We start from the raw sequence: 25,098 nt of genomic DNA, 5'->3' as shown, positions 1-25,098 counted from the left end.
ATTGTTATTGAAGTGATTTCCATAGTGTCAAACTTTCTACTTAATGAGTCTCAGGGTGTAACATTGGTATGGAGTGAGTTCGACAGTGTGACATTTTATGTGTGAGATTCCCAAGGTGTAAATTTTTTATGTGGGTGAGTTTCACAGTGTAACCTTGTAATTTTGCTAAATTCAGTATTGAAAATGTTATGTTAGTGAGTTCCTCAGTGCAACTTTTTTAGGTGAGTGTGTTCCACAGTGTGAGTAAGTCTCACCATTTGACCTTGTAATGTCAGTGAGTTTGAAAGTTTAACATTGTTATGGAAGTGAATTCCACAGTGTCAACCTGTCTACTTAGTGGGCCTCAGAGTGTAATATTGGCATAGAGTGAGTTTGACAATGTGACATTGTTATGTGTGAGAGTCCCACCGTGTAAACTTGTTATTTGTCTGAGTTTCACAGAGTTACCTTTTAATTTCGCTAAATTCGATATTCAAAATGTGATTTTAATGAGTTCCGCAGTGTAACCTTTTTAGGTGAGAGATTCTCACAGTGTAACCATGTAATGTGAGTTATTTCCACAGTGTAAACTTGTCGTGTGAGAGAGTTGCACCGTATAATTTTGTTCACTTGGGGAATCCCATACTGTAAACTTCATGTGAGTTAGTCCCACAGTGTAAACTTGTTGTGTGAGTCATTTACACAGTGTGACCTTGTTATGTGAGTGATTCCCACCATGTAAACTTGTTATGTGTCTGAGTTTCACTGTGTAACCTTGTAATTTTGCTAAATTCGATATTGTTTGTTGGTGAGTTCCTCAGTGCAACTTTTTTAGGTGAGTGTGTTCCACAGTGTGAGTGAGTCTCACCATTTGACCTTGTAATGTCAGTGAGTTTGAAAGTGTGACATTGTTATGGAAGTTAATTCCACAGTGTTAACATGTCTACTTAGTGGGCCTCAGAGTGTAACATTGGCATAGAGTGTGTTCGACAGTGTGACATTGTTACATGTGAGATTCTCACCGTGTAAACTTGTTATGTGGTTGAGTTTCACAGTGTTACCTTGTAATTCGCTAAATTCGACATTGAAAATGTTATGTTAGTGAATTCCTCAGTGTAACCTTTTTAGGTGAGTGAGTCCCACACTGTAAACTGCCGCTGTACACTTTCACATCTGGCATCAGGAACGAATTCCATTCCACATCTGGTATCTGTCCTGAAGATCATTCTACTCTGGCATCTCGCCGCTGTACCATTACACATCCAGCATCTGTCAGGAAGTCCATTCCACATCCGGATTCTCACAGAAGGACCATTCCACTTCCGGCATCTGCCAGGTGGACCATTCCACATCTGGCATTTGGCAGGTGTACCATTCCACATCTGGCATCTGGCAGGCAGACCATTCCACATTTGGGCTTTTGCAGGTGGACAATTCCACCTCCGGGACCTGGCAAGCATACAATTCCACATCTGGCATCTGGCACGAATTATATTGTAATTCCAGAGTCTCACATGAGGAACATTCCACCTCCAGCATCTGGCAGATGTACCATTCCACATCCGAAATGTGTCAGACGAACATTCCACATCCATCATCTTTTAGGCTGAGCAGTCCAATTCCAGCAAATGGCAGGAAGATGATACCATATTCAGCATCTTACAGACAGACCATTCCACATCCAGCATCTTGCAGGTAGTCAATTCTAAATGCGGCATCTCGCTGGCAGACCAGTCCACATCTGGCATCTATCAGGCAGACTAGTCAATATCTGGCATCAATTGGGTGGACAATGCCACATCTGGCATCTGGCAGGCCGACCACTCCACATCCTGCAACTGGCAGATGGTCTATTCCACTCCAGCATCAGCCAGGCAGACCATTCCATATCCAGCATCTGGCAGAGGACCATTCCACATCCTGCAACTGACAAGCATACCATTTCACATCTGGCATCTGGCACGAATTTCATTCCACATCCGGCATCCGTCCAGAAGATCATTCTACATCCGGCATCTCGCCGCTGTACCATTACACGTCCGGCATCTGGTACAAAGTCCATTCCACATCCGGATTCTCACAGAAGGACCATTCTACCTCCGGCATCTGGCAGGTGGAACAATCCACATCTGGCGACTCGCAGGTGGACAATTATACCTCCGATATCTTGCAGGTGGGCAATTCCACATCTAGCATCTGGCACGAATTATATTGTACATCCACATTCTCACATGAGGACCATCTGGCAGATGTACCATTCCAAATCCGGAATGTGTCAGAGGAACATTCCACATCCAGCATCTTCCAGATGGACAATTCCACATCTGGCATCTGTTAGGCAGAGCAGTCCATGTCCAGCAAATGGCAGGAAGATGATACCAGATTCAGCATCTTACAGGCAGACCATTCCATATCTAGCATCTGGCAGGTAGTCAATGCTAAATCCGGCATCTCACTGGCAGACCAGTCCAAATCTGGCATCTGGCAGGCCAACCATTCCACATTTAGTATCTGGCAGGAGTACCATTCCACATCTGGCATTTGGCAGCAAACAAATCCACATCTGGCGATTGACAGTATAAATTTGTTATGTGAGTGAGTTCCCCAGTGTAACCGTGTTATGTGAGTCAGTTCCACAGTGTAAACTTGTCATATGAGAGAGTTGCACAGTATAATTTTGTTTACTTAGTGTAACCTATATTCCAAACTATATGTTAGTGTGTCCCACAGTGTAAACTTCTGTGAGTAATTTACATAGTGTGACCTTGTCATGTGATTGATTCCCACCATGTAAACTTGTTATGTGTCTGACTTTCACAGTCTAACCTTGTAATTTTGCTAAATTCGACATTGAAAATGTTATGTTAGTGAATTCGTCAGCGTGACCTTTTTAGGTGAGTGAGTCCCACACTGTAAACTCACCGCTGTACCATGTCAAATCTGGCATCTGGCATGAATTCAATTCCACATCCGGTATATTGTCCAGAAGATCATTCTACTCTGGCATCTCGCCGCTGTACCATTACACATCCAGCATCTGTCATGAAGTCCATTCCACATCCAGATTCTCACAGAAGGACCGTTCCACCTCTGGCATCTGGCAGGTGGACCATTCCACATCTGGCATCTGGCAGGCAGACCATTCCACATTTGGGTGTTTGCAGGTGGACAATTCCAACTCCGGGATCTGGCAAGCATACAATTCCACATCTGGCATCTGGCACAAATTATATTGTACATCCAGAGCCTCACATGAGGAACATTCCACCTCCGTCATCTGGCAGATGTACCATTCCACATGCGGAATGTGTCAGAGGAACATTCCATATCAGCATCTTCCAGGTGGACAATTCCACATCCATCATCTGTTAGGCTGAGCAGTCCAATTCCAGCAAATGACAGGAAGATGATACCAGATTCAGCATCTTACAGGCAGACCATTCCACATCCAGCATCTGGCAGGTAGTCAATTCTAAATGCGGCATCTCGCTGGCAGACCAGTTCACATCTGGCATCTATCAGGCAGACTAGTCAATATTTGGCATCAAGTGGGTGGACAATGCCACATCTGGCATCAGGCAGTCCGACCACTCCACATGCTGCATCTGGGAAAAAAAAAACATTCTATATCTGGCATCTGGCAGCAAACCATTCCCCATCCTGCAACTGGCAGGTGGTCTATTCCACACCAGCATCAGCCAGGCAGACCATTCCATATCCAGCATCTGGCAGAGGACCATTCCACATCCTGAAACTGACAAGTATACCATTTCACATCTGGCATCTGGCACGAATTTCATTCCACATCCGGCATCCGTCCAGAAGATCATTCTACATCCGGCATCTCGCCGCTGTACCATTACACGTCCGGCATCTGGTACAAAGTCCATTCCACATCCGGATTCTCACAGAAGGACCATTCCACCTCCGGCATCTGGCAGGTAGAACATGCCACATCTGCCGTCTCGCAGGTGGACAATTATACCTCCGACATCTTGCAGGTGCACAATTCCACATCTAGCATCTGGCACGAATTATATTGTAAATCCACATTCTCACATGAGGACCATCTGGCAGATGTACCATTCCAAATCCGGAATGTGTCAGAGGAACATTCCACATCCAGCATCTTCCAGATGGACAATTCCAAATCTGGCATCTGTTAGGCAGAGCTGTCCATGTCCAGCAAATGGCAGGAAGATGATACCAGTTTCAGCATCTTACTGGGAGACCATTCCACATCTAGCATCTGGCAGGTAGACAATTTTAAATCCGCATCTCACTGGCAGACCAGTCCAAATCTGGCATCTGGCAGGCCAACCACTCCACATTCAGTATCTGGCAGGAGTACCATTCCACATCTGGCATTTGGCAGCAAACAAATCCACATCCGACGATTGACAGTATAAATTTGTTACGTGAGTGAGTTCCACAGTGTAACCGTGTTATGTGAGTCAGTTCCACAGTGTAAACTTGTCATATGAGAGAGTTGCACAGTATAATTTTGTTTACTTAGTGTAACCTATATTCCAAACTATATGTTAGTGTGTCCCACAGTGTAAACTTCTGTGAGTAATTTACATAGTGTGACCTTGTCATGTGATTGATTCCCACCATGTAAACTTGTTATGTGTCTGACTTTCACAGTCTAACCTTGTAATTTTGCTAAATTCGACATTGAAAAAGTTATGTTGGTGAGTTCCTCAGTGCAACTTTTTTAGGTGAGTGTGTTCCACAGTGTAAACTTGTCATGTGAGAGAGTTGCACAGTATAATTTTGGGTACTGAGGGAATCCCATATTGTAAACTTTATGTTAGTGAGTCCCACAGTGTAAATTTGTTATGTGAGTGATTTACACAGTGTGACCTTATTATGTGAGTCCCACAAATTCACCTTATTATGTGAGAGATTCCCAGAGTTTAAATTTGTTTTGTGAGTGAGTTTGAAAGTGTGACATTGTTATTGAAGTGATTTCCATAGTGTCAAACTTTCTACTTAATGAGTCTCAGGGTGTAACATTGGTATGGAGTGAGTTCGACAGTGTGACATTTTATGTGTGAGATTCCCAAGGTGTAAATTTTTTATGTGGGTGAGTTTCACAGTGTAACCTTGTAATTTTGCTAAATTCAGTATTGAAAATGTTATGTTAGTGAGTTCCTCAGTGCAACTTTTTTAGGTGAGTGTGTTCCACAGTGTGAGTGAGTCTCACCATTTGACCTTGTAATGTCAGTGAGTTTGAAAGTTTAACATTGTTCTGGAAGTGAATTCCACAGTGTCAACCTGTCTACTTAGTGGGCCTCAGAGTGTAACATTGGCATAGAGTGAGTTTGACAATGTGACATTGTTATGTGTGAGAGTCCCACCGTGTAAACTTGTTATTTGTCTGAGTTTCACAGAGTTACCTTTTAATTTCGCTAAATTCGATATTCAAAATGTAATTTTAATGAGTTCCGCAGTGTAACCTTTTTAGGTGAGAGATTCTCACAGTGTAACCATGTAATGTGAGTTATTTCCACAGTGTAAACTTGTCGTGTGAGAGAGTTGCACCGTATAATTTTGTTCACTTGGGGAATCCCATACTGTAAACTTCATGTGAGTTAGTCCCACAGTGTAAACTTGTTGTGTGAGTCATTTACACAGTGTGACCTTGTTATGTGAGTGATTCCCACCATGTAAACTTGTTATGTGTCTGAGTTTCACTGTGTAACCTTGTAATTTTGCTAAATTCGATATTGTTTGTTGGTGTGTTCCTCAGTGCAACTTTTTTAGGTGAGTGTGTTCCACAGTGTGAGTGAGTCTCACCATTTGACCTTGTAATGTCAGTGAGTTTGAAAGTGTGACATTGTTATGGAAGTTAATTCCACAGTGTTAACATGTCTACTTAGTGGGCCTCAGAGTGTAACATTGGCATAGAGTGTGTTCGACAGTGTGACATTGTTACATGTGAGATTCTCACCGTGTAAACTTGTTATGTGGTTGAGTTTCACAGTGTCACCTTGTAATTCGCTAAATTCGACATTGAAAATGTTATGTTAGTGAATTCCTCAGTGTAACCTTTTTAGGTGAGTGAGTCCCACACTGTAAACTGCCGCTGTACACTTTCACATCTGGCATCAGGCACGAATTCCATTCCACATCTGGTATCTGTCCTGAAGATCATTCTACTCTGGCATCTCGCCGCTGTACCATTACACATCCAGCATCTGTCAGGAAGTCCATTCCACATCCGGATTCTCACAGAAGGACCATTCCACTTCCGGCATCTGCCAGGTGGACAATTCCACCTCCGGGACCTGGCAAGCATACAATTCCACATATGGCATCTGGCACGAATTATATTGTAATTCCAGAGTCTCACATGAGGAACATTCCACCTCCAGCATCTGGCAGATGTACCATTCCACATCCGAAATGTGTCAGACGAACATTCCACATCCATCATCTTTTAGGCTGAGCAGTCCAATTCCAGCAAATGGCAGGAAGATGATACCAGATTCAGCATCTTACAGGCAGACTATTCCACATCCAGCATCTTGCAGGTAGTCAATTCTAAATGCGGCATCTCGCTGGCAGACCAGTCCACATCTGGCATCTATCAGGCAGACTAGTCAATATCTGGCATCAAGTGGGTGGACAATGCCACATCTGGCATCTGGCAGGCCGACCACTCCACATCCTGCAACTGGCAGATGGTCTATTCCACTCCAGCATCAGCCAGGCAGACCATTCCATATCCAGCATCTGGCAGAGGACCATTCCACATCCTGCAACTGACAAGCATACCATTTCACATCTGGCATCTGGCACGAATTTCATTCCACATCCGGCATCCGTCCAGAAGATCATTCTACATCCGGCATCTCGCCGCTGTACCATTACACGTCCGGCATCTGGTACAAAGTCCATTCCACATCCGGATTCTCACAGAAGGACCATTCTACCTCCGGCATCTGGCAGGTGGAACATTCCACATCTGGCGACTCGCAGGTGGACAATTATACCTCCGATATCTTGCAGGTGAGCAATTCCACATCTAGCATCTGGCACGAATTATATTGTACATCCACATTCTCACATGAGGACCATCTGGCAGATGTACCATTCCAAATCCGGAATGTGTCAGAGGAACATTCCACATCCAGCATCTTCCAGATGGACAATTCCACATCTGGCATCTGTTAGGCAGAGCAGTCCATGTCCAGCAAATGGCAGGAAGATGATACCAGATTCAGCATCTTACAGGCAGACCATTCCATATCTAGCATCTGGCAGGTGGTCAATGCTAAATCCGGCATCTCACTGGCAGACCAGTCCAAATCTGGCATCTGGCTGGCCAACCATTCCACATTTAGTATCTGGCAAGAGTACCATTCCACATCTGGCATTTGGCAGCAAACAAATCCACATCTGGCGATGGACAGTATAAATTTGTTATATGAGTGAGTTCCCCAGTGTAACCGTGTTATGTGAGTCAGTTCCACAGTGTAAACTTGTCATATGAGAGAGTTGCACAGTATAATTTTGTTTACTTAGTGTAACCTATATTCCAAACTATATGTTAGTGTGTCCCACAGTGTAAACTTCTGTGAGTAATTTACATTGTGTGACCTTGTCATGTGATTGATTCCCACCATGTAAACTTGTTATGTGTCTGAGTTTCACAGTCTAACCTTGTAATTTTGCTAAATTCGACATTGAAAAAGTTATGTTAGTGAGTTCCTCAGTGCAACTTTTTTTAGGTGAGTGTGTTCCACAGTGTAAACTTGTCATGTGAGAGAGTTGCACAGTATAATTTTGGGTACTGAGAGAATCCCATATTGTAAACTTTATGTTAGTGAATCCCACAGTGTAAATTTGTTATGTGAGTGATTTACACAGTGTGACCTTATTATGTGAGTCCCACAAATTCACCTTATTATGTGAGAGATTCCCAGAGTTTAAATTTGTTTTGTGAGTGAGTTTGAAAGTGTGACATTGTTATTGAAGTGATTTCCATAGTGTCAACCTTTCTACTTTTTGAGTCTCAGGGTGTAACATTGGTATGGAGTGAGTTCGACAGTGTGACATTTTATGTGTGAGATTCCCAAGGTGTAAATTTTTTATGTGGGTGAGTTTCACAGTGTAACCTTGTAATTTTGCTAAATTCAGTATTGAAAATGTTATGTTAGTGAGTTCCTCAGTGCAACTTTTTTAGGTGAGTGTGTTCCACAGTGTGAGTGAGTCTCACCATTTGACCTTGTAATGTCAGTGAGTTTGAAAGTTTAACATTGTTATGGAAGTGAATTCCACAGTGTCAACCTGTCTACTTAGTGGGCCTCAGAGTGTAACATTGGCAAAAAGTGAGTTTGACAATGTGACATTGTTATGTGTGAGAGTCCCACCGTGTAAACTTGTTATGTGTCTGAGTTTCACAGAGTTACCTTTTAATTTCGCTAAATTCGATATTCAAAATGTGATTTTAATGAGATCCTCAGTGTAACCTTTTTAGGTGAGAGATTCTCACAGTGTAACCATGTAATGTGAGTTATTTCCACAGTGTAAACTTGTCGTGTGAGAGAGTTGCACCGTATAATTTTGTTCACTTGGGGAATCCCATACTGTAAACTTCATGTGAGTTAGTCCCACAGTGTAAACTTGTTGTGTGAGTCATTTACACAGTGTGACCTTGTTATGTGAGTGATTCCCACCATGTAAACTTGTTATGTGTCTGAGTTTCACTGTGTAACCTTGTAATTTTGCTAAATTCGATATTGTTTGTTGGTGAGTTCCTCAGTGCAACTTTTTTAGGTGAGTGTGTTCCACAGTGTGAGTGAGTCTCACCATTTGACCTTGTAATGTCAGTGAGTTTGAAAGTGTGACATTGTTATGGAAGTGAATTCCACAGTGTCAACCTGTCTACTTAGTGGGCCTCAGAGTGTAACATTGGCATAGAGTGTGTTCGACAGTGTGACATTGTTACATGTGAGATTCTCACCGTGTAAACTTGTTATGTGGTTGAGTTTCACAGTGTTACCTTGTAATTCGCTAAATTCGACATTGAAAATGTTATGTTAGTGAATTCCTCAGTGTAACCTTTTTAGGTGAGTGAGTCCCACACTGTAAACTGCCGCTGTACACTTTCACATCTGGCATCTGGCACGAATTCCATTCCACATCTGGTATCTGTCCTGAAGATCATTCTACTCTGGCACCTCGCCGCTGTACCATTACACATCCAGCATCTGTCAGGAAGTCCATTCCACATCCGGATTCTCACAGAAGGACCATTCCACCTCCGGCATCTGGCAGGCAGACCATTCCACATTTGGGCTTTTTTCAGGTGGACAATTCCACCTCCGGGATCTGGCAAGCATACAATTCCACATCTGGCATCTGGCACGAATTATATTGTAACTCCAGAGTCTCACATGAGGAACATTCCACCTCCGGCATCTGGCAGATGTACCATTCCACATCCGGAATGTGTCAGACGAACATTCCACATCCAGCATCTTCCAGGTGGACAATTCCACATCCATCATCTGTTAGGCTGAGCAGTCCAATTCCAGCAAATGGCAGGAAGATGATACCAGATTCAGCATCTTACAGGCAGACCATTCCACATCCAGCATCTGGCAGGTAGTCAATTCTAAATGCGGCATCTCGCTGGCAGACCAGTCCACATCTGGCATCTATCAGGCAGACTAGTCAATATCTGGCATCAAGTGAGTGGACAATGCCACATCTGGCATCTGGCAGGCCGACCACTCCACATCCTGCATCTGGGAGAAAAAATACCATTCTACATCTGGCATCTGGCAGCAAACCATTCCCCATCCTGCAACTGACAGGTGGTCTATTCCACTCCAGCATCAGCCAGGCAGACCATTCCATGTCCAGCATCTGGCAGAGGACCATTCCACATCCTGCAACTGACAAGCATACCATTTCACATCTGGCATCTGGCACGAATTTCATTCCACATCCGGCATCCGTCCAGAAGATCATTCTACATCCGGCATCTCGCCGCTGTACCATTACACGTCCGGCATCTGGTACAAAGTCCATTCCACATCCGGATTCTCACAGAAGGACCATTCTACCTCCGGCATCTGGCAGGTGGAACATTCCACATCTGGCGACTCGCAGGTGGACAATTATACCTCCGATATCTTGCAGGTGGGCAATTCCACATCTAGCATCTGGCACGAATTATATTGTACATCCACATTCTCACATGAGGACCATCTGGCAGATGTACCATTCCAAATCCGGAATGTGTCAGAGGAACATTCCACATCCAGCATCTTCCAGATGGACAATTCCACATCTGGCATCTGTTAGGCAGAGCAGTCCATGTCCAGCAAATGGCAGGAAGATGATACCAGATTCAGCATCATACAGGCAGACCATTCCATATCTAGCATCTGGCAGGTAGTCAATGCTAAATCCGGCATCTCACTGGCAGACCAGTCCAAATCTGGCATCTGGCAGGCCAACCATTCCACATTTAGTATCTGGCAGGAGTACCATTCCACATCTGGCATTTGGCAGCAAACAAATCCACATCTGGCGATTGACAGTATAAATATGTTATGTGAGTCAGTTCCCCAGTGTAACCGTGTTATGTGAGTTAGTTCCACGGTGTAAACTTGTCATATGATAGAGTTGCACAGTATAATTTTGTTTACTTAGTGTAACCCATATTCCAAACTATATATTAGTGTGTCCCACAGAGTAAACTTGTTGTGTGAGTAATTTAGACAGTGTGACCTTATTATGTGAGTGAGTCCCACCGTTTGCCCTTGTTATCTGAGAGAGTTTGAAAGTGTGACGTTGTTATGGAAGTGAATTCCACAGTGTCAACCTGTCTAGTTAGTGAGCCTCAGAGTGTAACTTTGGTAGAGAGTGAGTTTGACTGTGTGACATTGTTATGTGTGAGATTCCCACAGTGTAAACTTGTTATGTGGGTGTGTTTCACAGTGTTACCTTGTAATTTTGCTAAATTCGATATTGAACATGTTATGTTAGTGAGTTCCTCAATGAAACATGTTTAGGTGAGTGTGTTCCACAGTGTAAACGTGTTATTTTGGAGAGTTCCACAGTATAATTTTGGGTACTAAGGGCATGCCATATTGTAAACATTATGTTAGTGAGTCCCACAGTGTAAATTTGTTCTGTGAGTAATTTACAAAGTGTGACCTTATTATGTGCATCCCACAAATTCACCTTATTATGTGAGAGATTCCCAGAGTGTAAACTTGTTATGTGAGTGAGTTTGAAAGTGTGACATTGTTATCGAAGTGATTTCCATAGTGTCAACCTTTCTACTTAGTGAGTATCAGGGTGTAACATTGGTATGGAGTGCGTTCGACAGTGTTACATTGTTATATGTGAGATTCCCACCATGTAAACTTGTTATGTGGGTGAGTTTCACAGTGTTACCTTGTATTTCGCTAAATTCGACATTGAAAATGTTACGTTAGTGAATTCCTCAGGGCAACCTTTTTAGGTGAGAGATTCCCACAGTGTAACCATGTTATGTGAGTTATTTCCACAGTGTAAACTTGTTGTGTGAGAGAGTTACACCGTATAATTTTGTTCACTTGGGGAATCCCATATTGTAAACTTCATGTGAGTTAGTCCCACAGTGTAAACTTGTTGTGTGAGTCATTTACATAGTGTGACCTTGTTATGTGAGTGATTCCCACCATGTAAACTTGTTATGTGTCTGAGTTTCACTGTGTAACCTTGTAATTTTGCTAAATTCGATATTGTTTGTTGGTGAGTTCCTCAGTGCAACTTTTTTAGGTGAGTGTGTTCCACAGTGTGAGTGAGTCTCACCATTTGACCTTGTAATGTCAGTGAGTTTGAAAGTGTGACATTGTTATGGAAGTGAATTCCACAGTGTCAACCTGTCTACTTAGTGGGCCTCAGAGTGTAACATTGGCATAGAGTGTGTTCGACAGTGTGACATTGTTACATGTGAGATTCTCACCGTGTAAACTTGTTATGTGGTTGAGTTTCACAGTGTTACCTTGTAATTCGCTAAATTCGACATTGAAAATGTTATGTTAGTGAATTCCTCAGTGTAACCTTTTTAGGTGAGTGAGTCCCACACTGTAAACTGCCGCTGTACACTTTCACATCTGGCATCTGGCACGAATTCCATTCCACATCTGGTATCTGTCCTGAAGATCATTCTACTCTGGCACCTCGCCGCTGTACCATTACACATCCAGCATCTGTCAGGAAGTCCATTCCACATCCGGATTCTCACAGAAGGACCATTCCACCTCCGGCATCTGGCAGGCAGACCATTCCACATTTGGGCTTTTGCAGGTGGACAATTCCACCTCCGGGATCTGGCAAGCATACAATTCCACATCTGGCATCTGGCACGAATTATATTGTAACTCCAGAGTCTCACATGAGGAACATTCCACCTCCGGCATCTGGAAGATGTACCATTCCACATCCGGAATGTGTCAGACGAACATTCCACATCCAGCAACTTCCAGGTGGACAATTCCACATCCATCATCTGTTAGGCTGAGCAGTCCAATTCCAGCAAATGGCAGGAAGATGATACCAGATTCAGCATCTTACAGTCAGACCATTCCACATCCAGCATCTGGCAGGTAGTCAATTCTAAATGCGGCATCTCGCTGGCAGACCAGTCCATATCTGGCATCTATCAGGCAGACTAGTCAATATCTGGCATCAAGTGGGTGGACAATGCCACATCTGGCATCTGGCAGGCTGACCACCCCACATCCTGCATCTGGGAGAAAAAATACCATTCTACATCTGGCATCTGGCAGCAAACCATTCCCCATCCTGCAACTGACAGGTGGTCTATTCCACTCCAGCATCAGCCAGGCAGACCATTCCATATCCAGCATCTGGCAGAGGACCATTCCACATCCTGCAACTGACAAGCATACCATTTCACATCTGGCATCTGGCACAAATTTCATTCCACATCCGGCATCCATCCAGAAGATCATTCTACATCCGGCATCTCGCCGCTGTACCATTACACGTCCGGCATCTGGTACAAAGTCCATTCCACATCCGGATTCTCACAGAAGGACCATTCTACCTCCGGCATCTGGCAGGTGGAACATTCCACATCTGGCGACTCGCAGGTGGACAATTATACCTCCGATACCTTGCAGGTGGGCAATTCTACATCTAGCATCTGGCACCAATTATATTGTACATCCACATTCTCACATGAAGACCATCTGGCAGATGTACCATTCCAAATCCGGAATGTGTCAGAGGAACATTCCACATCCAGCATCTTCCAGATGGACAATTCCACATCTGGCATCTGTTAGGCAGAGCAGTCCATGTCCAGCAAATGGCAGGAAGATGATACCAGATTCAGCATCTTACAGGCAGACCATTCCATATCTAGCATCTGGCAGGTAGTCAATGCTAAATCCGGCATCTCACTGGCAGACCAGTCCAAATCTGGCATCTGGCAGGCCAACCATTCCACATTTAGTATCTGGCAGGAGTACCATTCCACATCTGGCATTTGGCAGCAAAAAAATCCACATCTGGCGATTGACAGTATAAATTTGTTATGTGAGTGAGTTCCCCAGTGTAACCGTGTTATGTGAGTCAGTTCCACGGTGTAAACTTGTCATATGATAGAGTTGCACAGTATAATTTTGTTTACTTAGTGTATCCCATATTCCAAACTATATGTTAGTGTGTCCCACAGAGTAAACTTGTTGTGTGAGTAATTTAGACAGTGTGACCTTATTATGTGAGTGAGTCCCACCGTTTGCCCTTGTTATCTGAGAGAGTTTGAAAGTGAAACGTTGTTATGGAAGTGAATTCCACAGTGTCAACCTGTCTAGTTAGTGAGCCTCAGAGTGTAACATTGGTAGAGAGTGAGTTTGACTGTGTGACATTGTTATGTGTGAGATTCCCACAGTGTAAACTTGTTATGTGGGTGTGTTTCACAGTGTTACCTTGTAATTTTGCTAAATTCGATATTGAACATGTTATGTTAGTGAGTTCCTCAATGAAACATGTTTAGGTGAGTGTGTTCCACAGTGTAACCGTGTTATTTTGGAGAGTTCCACAGTATAATTTTGGGTATTTAGGGCATGCCATATTGTAAACATTATGTTAGTGAGTCCCACAGTGTAAATTTGTTCTGTGAGTAATTTACAAAGTGTGACCTTATTATGTGCATCCCACAAATTCACCTTATTATGTGAGAGATTCCCAGAGTGTAAACTTGTTATGTGAGTGAGTTTGAAAGTGTGACATTGTTATCGAAGTGATTTCCATAGTGTCAACCTTTCTACTTAGTGAGTATCAGGGTGTAACATTGGTATGGAGTGCGTTCGACAGTGTTACATTGTTATATGTGAGATTCCCACCGTGTAAACTTGTTATGTGGGTGAGTTTCACAGTGTTACCTTGTATTTCGCTAAATTCGACATTGAAAATGTTACGTTAGTGAATTCCTCAGGGCAACCTTTTTAGGTGAGTGAGTCGCACACTGTAAACTCGCCGCTGTACCATTTCACATCTGGCATCTAGCACGAATTGCATTCCACATCCGGTATCTGTCCAGAAGATCATTCTACTCTGGCATCTCGCCGCTGTACCATTACACATCCAGCAACTGTCATGAAGTCCATTCCACATCCGGATTCACACAGAAGGACCATTCCACCTCCGGCATCTGGCAGGTGGACCATTCCATATCTGGCATCTGGCAGGTGGACCATTCCACATCTGGCATCTGGCAGGCAGACCATTCCACATTTGGGCTTTTGCAGGTGGACAATTCCACCTCCAGAATCTGGCAAGCATACAATTCCACATCTGGCATCTGGCACGAATTATATTGTACATCCAGAGTCTCACATGACGAACATTCCACCTCCGGCATCTGGCAGATGTACCATTCCACATCCGGAATGTGTCAGAGGAACATTCCACATCCAGCATCTTCCAGGTGGACAATTCCACATCCATCATCTGTTAGGCTGAGCAGTCCAATTCCAGCAAATGGCAGGAAGATGATAGCAGATTCAGCGTCTTACAGGCAGACCATTCCACATCCAGCATCTGGCAGGTAGTCAATTCTAAATGCGGCATCTCGCTAGCGACCAGTCCACATCTGGCATATAGCAGGTACACTAGTCAATATCTGGCATCAAGTGGGTGGACAATTGCACATCTGGCATCTGGCAGGCCGACCACTCCACATCCTGCATCTGGGGAAAAAAAACCCATACTACATCTGGAATCTGGCAGCAAACCATTCCCCATCCTGCAACTGGCAGGTGGTCTATTCCACTCCAGCATCAGCCAGGCAGACCATTCCATAGCCAGCATCTGGCAGGGGACCATTCCACATCCTGAAACTGACAAGCATACCATTTCACATCTGGCATCTGGCACGAATTTCATTCCACATCCGGCATCCCGTCCAGAAGAAAATTCTACATCCGGCATCTCGCCGCTGTACGATTACACATCCGGCATCTGGTACAAAGTCCATTCCACATCCGGATTCTCACAGAAGGACCATTCCACCTCCGGCATCTGGCAGGTGGAACATTCCACATCTGGCGACTCGCAGGTGGACAATTATCCTTCCGACATCTTGCAGGTGGACAATTCCACATCTAGCATCTGGCACGAATTATATTGTACATCCACATTCTTACATGAGGACCATCTGGCAGATGTACCATTCCAAATCCGGAATGTGTCAGAGGAACATTCCACATCCAGCATCTTCCAGATGGACAATTCCACATCTGGCATCTGTTAGGCAGAGCAGTCCATGTCCAGCAAATGGCAGGAAGATGATACCAGATTCAGCATCTTACTGGCAGACCATTCCACATCTAGCATGTGGCAGGTAGTCAATTCTAAATCCGGCATCTCACTGGCAGACCAATCCAAATCTGGCATCTGGCAGGCCAACCACTCCACATTCAGTATCTGGCAGGAGTACCATTCCACATCTGGCATTTGGCAGCAAACAAATCCACATCCGGCGATGGACTGTATAAATTTGTTATGTGAGTGAGTTCCACAGTGTAACCGTGTTATGTGAGTCAGTTCCACAATGTAAACTTGTCATATGAGAGAGTTGCACAGTATAATTTTGTTTACTTAGTGTAACCCATATTCCAAACTATATGTTAGTGTGTCCCACAGAGTAAACTTGTTGTGTGAGTAATTAAGACTGTGTGACCTTATTATGTGAGTGATTCCCACCATGTAAACTTGTAATTGGTCTGAGTTTCACTGTGTAACCTTATAATTTTGCTAAATTCGATATTGTTTGTACGTGAGTTCCTCAGTGCAACTTTTTTAGGTGAGTGAGTTCCACAGTGTAACCGTGTTATGTAATTTACACAGTGTGACCTTGTTATGTGAGTGAGTCCCACCGTTTGACCTTGTTATATGAGAGAGTTTGAAAGTGCGACGTTGTTATGGAAGTGAATTCCACAGTGTCAACCTGTCTAGTTAGTGAGCCTCAGAGTGTAACATTGGTAGAGAGTGAGTTTGACTGTGTGACATTGTTATGTGTGAGATTCCCACAGTGTAAACTTGTTATGTGGGTGTGTTTCACAGTGTTACCTTGTAATTTTGCTAAATTCGATATTGAACATGTTATGTTAGTGAGTTCCTCAATGAAACATGTTCTGGTGTGTGTGTTCCACAGTGTAACCGTGTTATGTTGGAGAGTTCCACAGTATAATTTTGGGTATTTAGGGCATCCCATATTGTAACCTTTATGTTAGTGAGTCCCACAGTGTAAATTTGTTACGTGAGTAATTTTCACAGTGTGACCTTATTATGTTAGTCCCACAAGTTGTCCTTATTATGTGAGAAATTCCCACAGAGTAAACTTGTAATGTCAGTGAGTTTGAAAGTGTGACATTGTTATAGAAGTGATTTCCACAGCGTCAACCTTTCTACTTAGTGAGTCTCAGGGTGTAACATTGGAATGGAATGCATTCGACAGTGTGACATTTTATGTGTGAAATTCCCAAGGTGTAAATTTGTTATGTGGGTGAGTTTCACAGTGTAACCTTGTAATTTTGCAAAATTCAGTATTGAAAATGTTATGTTAGTGAGTTCCTCAGTGCAACTTTTTTGGGTGAGTGTGTTCCACAGTGTGAGTGAGTCTCACCATTTGACCTTGTAATGTCAGTGAGTTTGAAAGTGTGACATTGTTATGGAAGTGAATTCCACAGTGTCAACCTGTCTAGTTAGTGGGCCTCAGAGTATAACATTGGTATAGAGTGAGTTTGACAGTGTGACATTGTTATGTGTGAGAGTCCCACCGTGTAAACTTGTTATGTGTCTGAGTTTCACAGTGTTACCTTTTAATTTCGCTAAATTCGATTTTGAAAATGTGATGTTAATGAGTTCCTCAGTGTAATCTTTTTAGGTGAGTAAGTCCCATGGTGTAAACTTGTTATGGGAGTAACTTACACAGTGTGACCGTATTATGTGAGTCCCAAAATTTGACCTTGTTGTGTGAGTGATTCCCACCATGTAAACTGGTTATGTGCCTGAGTTTCACAGTGTAACCTTGTAATTTTGCTAAATTGGAAATTGAAAAAGTTATATTAGTGAGTTCCTCAGTGCAACTTTTTTAGGTGAGTGAGTTCCACAGTGTAAACTTGTTATGTGAGTGAGTTCCACAGTGTAAACTTGTCATGTGAAAGATTTGCACAGTATAATTTTGGGTACTTAGGGAATCCCATATTGTAAACTTTATGTTAGTGAGTCCCACAGTGTAAATATGTTCTGTGAGTAATTTACACAGTGTGACCTTATTATGTGCATCCCACAAATTCACCTTATTATGTGAGAGATTCCCAGAGTGTAAACTTGTTATGTGAGTGAGTTTGAAAGTGTGACATTGTTATCGAAGTGATTTCCATAGTGTCAATCTTTCCTCTTAGTGAGTATCAGAGTGTAACATTGGTATGGAGTGTGTTCGACAGTGTGACATTGTTATATGTGAGATTCCCACCGTGTAAACTTGTTATGTGGGTGAGTTTCACAGTGTTACCTTGTATTTCGCGAAATTCGACATTGAAAATGTTATGTTAGTGAATTCGTCAGCGTGACCTTTTTAGGTGAGTGAGTCCCACACTGTAAACTCACCGCTGTACCATTTCAAATCTGGCATCTGGCATGAATTCAATTCCACATCCGGTATATTGTCCAGAAGATCATTCTACTCTGGCATCTCGCCGCTGTACTATTACACATCCAGCATCTGTCATGAAGTCCATTCTACATCCAGATTCTCACAGAAGGACCGTTCCACCTCTGGCATCTGGCAGGTGGACCATTCCACATTTGGCATCTGGCAGGCAGACCATTCCACATTTGGGTGTTTGCAGGTGGACAATTCCAACTCCGGGATCTGGCAAGCATACAATTCCACATCTGGCATCTGGCACAAATTATATTGTACATCCAGAGCCTCACATGAGGAACATTCCACCTCCGTCATCTGGCAGATGTACCATTCCACATGCGGAATGTGTCAGAGGAACATTCCACATCAGCATCTTCCAGGTGGACAATTCCACATCCATCATCTGTTAGGCTGAGCAGTCCAATTCCAGCAAATGGCAGGAAGATGATACCAGATTCAGCATCTTACAGGCAGACCATTCCACATCCAGCATCTGGCAGGTAGTCAATTCTAAATGCGGCATCTCGCTGGCAGACCAGTCCACATCTGGCATCTATCAGTCAGACTAGTCAATATTTGGCATCAAGTGGGTGGACAATGCCACATCTGGCATCAGGCAGTCCGACCACTCCACATGCTGCATCTGGGAAAAAAAAACATTCTATATCTGGCATCTGGCAGCAAACCATTCCCCATCCTGCAACTGGCAGGTGGTCTATTCCACACCAGCATCAGCCAGGCAGACCATTCCATATCCAGCATCTGGCAGAGGACCATTCCACATCCTGAAACTGACAAGTATACCATTTCACATCTGGCATCTGGCACGAATTTCATTCCACATCCGGCATCCGTCCAGAAGATCATTCTACATCCGGCATCTCGCCGCTGTACCATTACACGTCCGGCATCTGGTACAAAGTCCATTCCACATCCGGATTCTCACAGAAGGACCATTCCACCTCCGGCATCTGGCAGGTGGAACATTCCACATCTGCCGTCTCGCAGGTGGACAATTATACCTCCGACATCTTGCAGGTGCACAATTCCACATCTAGCATCTGGCACAAATTATATTGTAAATCCACATTCTCACATGAGGACCATCTGGCAGATGTACCATTCCAAATCCGGAATGTGTCAGAGGAACATTCCACATCCAGCATCTTCCAGATGGACAATTCCACATCTGGCATCTGTTAGGCAGAGCAGTCCATGTCCAGCAAATGGCAGGAAGATGATACCAGATTCAGCATCTTACTGGCAGACCATTCCACATCTAGCATGTGGCAGGTAGTCAATTCTAAATCCGGCATCTCACTGGCAGACCAGTCCAAATCTGGCATCTGGCAGGCCAAACACTCCACATTCAGTATCTGGCAGGAGTACCATTCCACATCTGGCATTTGGCAGCAAACAAATCCACATCCGGCGATGGACAGTATAAATTTGTTATGTGAGTGAGTTCCACAGTGTAACCGTGTTATGTGAGTCAGTTCCACAAAGTAAACTTGTCATATGAGAGAGTTGCACAGTATAATTTTGTTTACTTAGTGTAACCTATATTCCAAACTATATGTTAGTGTGTCCCACAGAGTAAACTTGTTGTGTGAGTAATTTACAGAGTGTGACCTTATTATGTGAGTGATTCCCACCATGTAAACTTGTTATGTGTCTGAGTTTCACTGTAACCTTGTAATTTTGCTAAATTCGATATTGTTTGTTCATGAGTTCCTCAGTGCAACTTTTTTAGGTGAGTGAGTTCCACAGTGTAACCGTGTTATGTAATTTACACAGTGTGACCTTGTTATGTGAGTGAGTCCCACCGTTTGACCTTGTTATATGAGAAAGTTTGAAAGTGTGACGTTGTTATGGAAGTGAATTCCACAGTGTCAACCTGTCTAGTTAGTGAGCCTCAGAGTGTAACATTGGTATAGAGTGAGTTTGACTGTGTGACATTGTTATGTGTGAGAGTCCCAATGTGTAAACTTGTTATGTGTCTGAGTTTCACAGTGTTACCTTTTAATTTCGCTAAATTCGATTTTGAAAATGTGATGTTAATGAGTTCCCCAGTGTAATCTTTTTAGGTGAGTAAGTCCCATGGTGTAAACTTGTTATGGGAGTAACTTACACAGTGTGACCGTATTATGTGAGTCCCAAAATTTGACCTTGTTGTGTGAGTGATTCCCACCATGTAAACTGGTTATGTGCCTGAGTTTCACAGTGTAACCATGTAATTTTGATAAATTCGGAATTGAAAAAGTTATATGAGTGAGTTCCTCAGTGCAACTTTTTTAGGTGAGTGAGTTCCACAGTATAACCTTGTTATGTGAGTGAGTTCCACTTTGTAACCGTGTGATGTAGATGAGTTCCACAGTGTAACCGTGTTATGTGAGGCATTTCCACAGTGTAAACGTCATGTAAGAGAAATGCACAGTATAATTTTGTTTACTTTGTGAAACCCATATTCTAAACTATATGTTAGTGTGTCCCACAGTGTAAACTTGTTATGTAATTTACACAGTGTGACCTTGTAATGTGAGTGAGTCCCACCGTTTGACCTTGTTATATGAGAGAGTTTGAAAGTGTGACGTTGTTATGGAAGTGAATTCCACAGTGTCAACCTGTCTAGTTAGTGAGCCTCAGAGTGTAACATTGGAGAGAGTGAGTTTGACTGTGTGACATTGTTATGTGTGAGATTCCCACAGTGTAAATTTGTTATGTGGGTGAGTTTCACAGTCTAACCTTGTAATTTTGCTAAATTCGATATTGAACATGTTATATTAATGAGTTCCTCAATGAAACATGTTTAGGTGAGTGTGTTCCACAGTGTAACCGTGTTATTTTGGAGAGTTCCACAGTATAATTTTGGGTACTTAGGGCATCCCATATTGTAAACTTTATGTTAGTGAGTCCCACAGTGTAAATTTGTTCTGTGAGTAATTTTCACAATGTGACCTTATTATGTGAGTCCCACAAATTGACCTTTTTATGTGAGAAATTCCCACAGAGTAAACTTGTAATGTCAGTGAGTTTGAAAATGTGACATTGTTATGTGTGAGAGTCCCACCATGTAAACTTGTTATGTGTCTGAGTTTCACAGTGTTACCTTTTAATTTCGCTAAATTCGATATTGAAAATGTGATGTTAATGAGTTCCTCAGTGTAACCTTTTTAGGTGAGTGAGTCCCACAATGTAAAGTTGTTATGGGAGTCATTTACACAGTGTGACCTTATTATGTGAGTCCCAAAATTTGACCTTGTTGTGTGAGAGATTCCCACCATGTAAACCTGTTATGTATCTGAGTTTCACAGTGTAACCTTGTAATTTTGCTAAATTCGATATTGAAAATGTTATGTTAGTCAGTTCCTCAGTGTAACCTTTTTAGGTGAGTTCCACGGTGTAACCGTTTAAAGTGAGCGAATTACACAGTGTTACCGTGTTATGTGAGTCAGTTCCACAGCGTAAACTTGTCATGTTAGAGAGTTTCACAGTCCAATTTTGTTCACTTAGGGAATCCCATATTGTAAACTTCATGTAAGTGAGTCCCACAGTGTTAACTTGATTTGTGAATCATTTACACAGTGTGACCTTATTGTGAGTGATTCCCACCATGTAAACTTGTTATGTGTCTGAGTTTCACAGTGTAACCCTGTAATTTTACTAAATGCGATATTGAAAAAGTTATGTTCGTGAGTTCCTCAGTGCAACCTTTTTAGGTGAGTGAGTCCCACACTGTAAATTCACCGCTGTACCATTTCACATCCGGCATCTGGCACGAATTCCATTCCACATACGGTAACTGTCCAGAAGATCATTCTACTCTGGCATCTCGCCGCTGTACCATTACACATCCAGCATCTGTCATGAAGTCCATTCCACATCCGGATTCTCACAGAACGACGATTCCACCTCCGGCATCTGACAGGTGGACCATTCCACATCTGGCATCTGGCAGGCAGACCATTCCACATTTGGGCTTTTGCAGGTGGACAATTCCACCTCCGGGATCTGGCAAGCATACAATTCCACATCTGGCATCTGGCACGAATTATATTGTACATCCATAGTCTCACATGAGGAACATTCCACCTCCGGCATCTGGTAGATGTACCATTCCACATCCGGAATGTGTCAGAGGAACATTCCACATCCAGCATCTTCCAGGTGGACAATTCCACATCCATCATCTGATTGGCTCAGCTGTCCAATTCCAGCAAATGGCAGGAAGATGATACCAGATTCAGCATCTTACAGGCAGACCATTCCACATCCAGCATCTGGCAGGTAGTCAATTCAAAATGCGGCATCTCGCTGGCAGACCAGTCCACATCTGGCATCTATCAGGCAGACTAGTCAATATCTGGCATCAAGTGGGTTGACAATGCCACATCTGGCATCTGGCAGGCCGACCACTCCACATCCTGCATCTGGGAAAAAAAAATTCTACATCTGGCATCTGGCAGCAAACCATTCCCCATCCTGCAACTGGCAGGTGGTCTATTCCACTCCAGCATCAGCCAGGCAGACCATTCCATATCCAGCATCTGGCAGAGGACCATTCCACATCCTGCAACTGACAAGCATACCATTTCACATTTGGCATCTGGCACGAATTTCATTCCAGATCCGGCATCCGTCCAGAAGATCATTCTACATCCGGCATCTCGCCGCTGTACCATTACATGTCCGGCATCTGGTACAAAGTCCATTCCACATCCGGATTCTAACAGAAGGACCATTCCACCTCCGGCATCTGGCAGGTGGAACATTCCACATCTGGCGACTCGCAGGTGGAAAATTATACCTCCGACATCTTGCAGGTGGACAATTCCACTTCTAGCATCTGGCACGAATTATATTGTACATCCACATTCTCACATGAGGACCACCTGATAGATGTACCATTCCAAATCCGGAATGTGGCAGAGGAACATTCCACATCCAGCATCTTCCAGATGGACAATTCCACATCTGGCATCTGTTAGGCAGAGCTGTCCATGTCCAGCAAATGGCAGGAAGATGATACCAGTTTCAGCATCTTACTGGGAGACCATTCCACATCTAGCATCTGGCAGGTAGACAATTTTAAATCCGCATCTCACTGGCAGACCAGTCCAAATCTGGCATCTGGCAGGCCAACCACTCCACATTCAGTATCTGGCAGGAGTACCATTCCACATCTGGCATTTGGCAGCAAACAAATCCACATCCGGCGATTGACAGTATAAATTTGTTACGTGAGTGAGTTCCACAGTTTAACCGTGTTATGTGAGTCAGTTCCACAGTGTAAACTTGTCATATGAGAGAGTTGCACAGTATAATTTTGTTTACTTAGTGTAACCTATATTCCAAACTATATGTTAGTGTGTCCCACAGTGTAAACTTCTGTAGGTAATTTACATAGTGTGACCTTGTCATGTGATTGATTCCCACCATGTAAACTTGTTATGTGTCTGACTTTCACAGTCTAACCTTGTAATTTTGCTAAATTCAACATTGAAAAAGTTATGTTAGTGAGTTCCTCAGTGCAACTTTTTTAGGTGAGTGTGTTCCACAGTGTAAACTTGTCATGTGAGAGAGTTGCACAGTATAAATTTGGGTACTGAGGGAATCCCATATTGTAAACTTTATGTTAGTGAGTCCCACAGTGTAAATTTGTTATGTGAGTGATTTACACAGTGTGACCTTATTATGTGAGTCCCACAAATTCACCTTATTATGTGAGAGATTCCCAGAGTTTAAATTTGTTTTGTGAGTGAGTTTGAAAGTGTGACATTGTTATTGAAGTGATTTCCATAGTGTCAACCTTTCTACTTAATGAGTCTCAGGGTGTAACATTGGTATGGAGTGAGTTCGACAGTGTGACATTTTATGTGTGAGATTCCCAAGGTGTAAATTTTTTATGTGGGTGAGTTTCACAGTGTAACCTTGTAATTTTGCTAAGTTCAGTATTGAAAATGTTATGTTAGTGAGTTCCTCAGTGCAACTTTTTTAGGTGAGTGTGTTCCACAGTGTGAGTGAGTCTCACCATTTGACCTTGTAATGTCAGTGAGTTTGAAAGTTTAACATTGTTATGGAAGTGAATTCCACAGTGTCAACCTGTCTACTTAGTGGGCCTCAGAGTGTAACATTGGCATAGAGTGAGTTTGACAATGTGACATTGTTATGTGTGAGAGGCCCACCGTGTAAACTTGTTATGTGTCTGAGTTTCACAGAGTTACCTTTTAATTTCGCTAAATTCGATATTCAAAATGTGATTTTAATGAGTTCCTCAGTGTAACCTTTTTAGGTGAGAGATTCTCACAGTGTAACCATGTTATGTGAGTTATTTCCACAGTGTAAACTTGTCGTGTGAGAGAGTTGCACCGTATAATTTTGTTCACTTGGGGAATCCCATACTGTAAACTTCATGTGAGTTAGTCCCACAGTGTAAACTTGTTGTGTGAGTCATTTACACAGTGTGACCTTGTTATGTGAGTGATTCCCACCATGTAAACTTGTTATGTGTCTGAGTTTCACTGTGTAACCTTGTAATTTTGCTAAATTCGATATTGTTTGTTGGTGAGTTCCTCAGTGCAACTTTTTTAGGTGAGTGTGTTCCACAGTGTGAGTGAGTCTCACCATTTGACCTTGTAATGTCAGTGAGTTTGAAAGTGTGACATTGTTATGGAAGTGAATTCCACAGTGTCAACCTGTCTAGTTAATGGGCATCAGAGTGTAACATTGGTATAGAGTGTGTTCGACAGTGTGACATTGTTATATGTGAGATTCTCACCGTGTAAACTTGTTTTGTGTTTGAGTTTCACAGTGTTACCTTGTAATTCGCTAAATTCGACATTGAAAATGTTATGTTAGTGAATTCCTCAGTGTAACCTTTTTAGGTGAGTGAGTCCCACACTGTAAACTGCCGCTGTACACTT

The sequence above is a fragment of the Narcine bancroftii genome, unplaced genomic scaffold (assembly GCF_036971445.1).
Source record: "Narcine bancroftii isolate sNarBan1 unplaced genomic scaffold, sNarBan1.hap1 Scaffold_154, whole genome shotgun sequence".
In the NCBI taxonomy this organism is placed as follows: Eukaryota; Metazoa; Chordata; class Chondrichthyes; order Torpediniformes; family Narcinidae; genus Narcine; species Narcine bancroftii.
Note: the sequence above shows the minus strand (reverse complement) of the source record.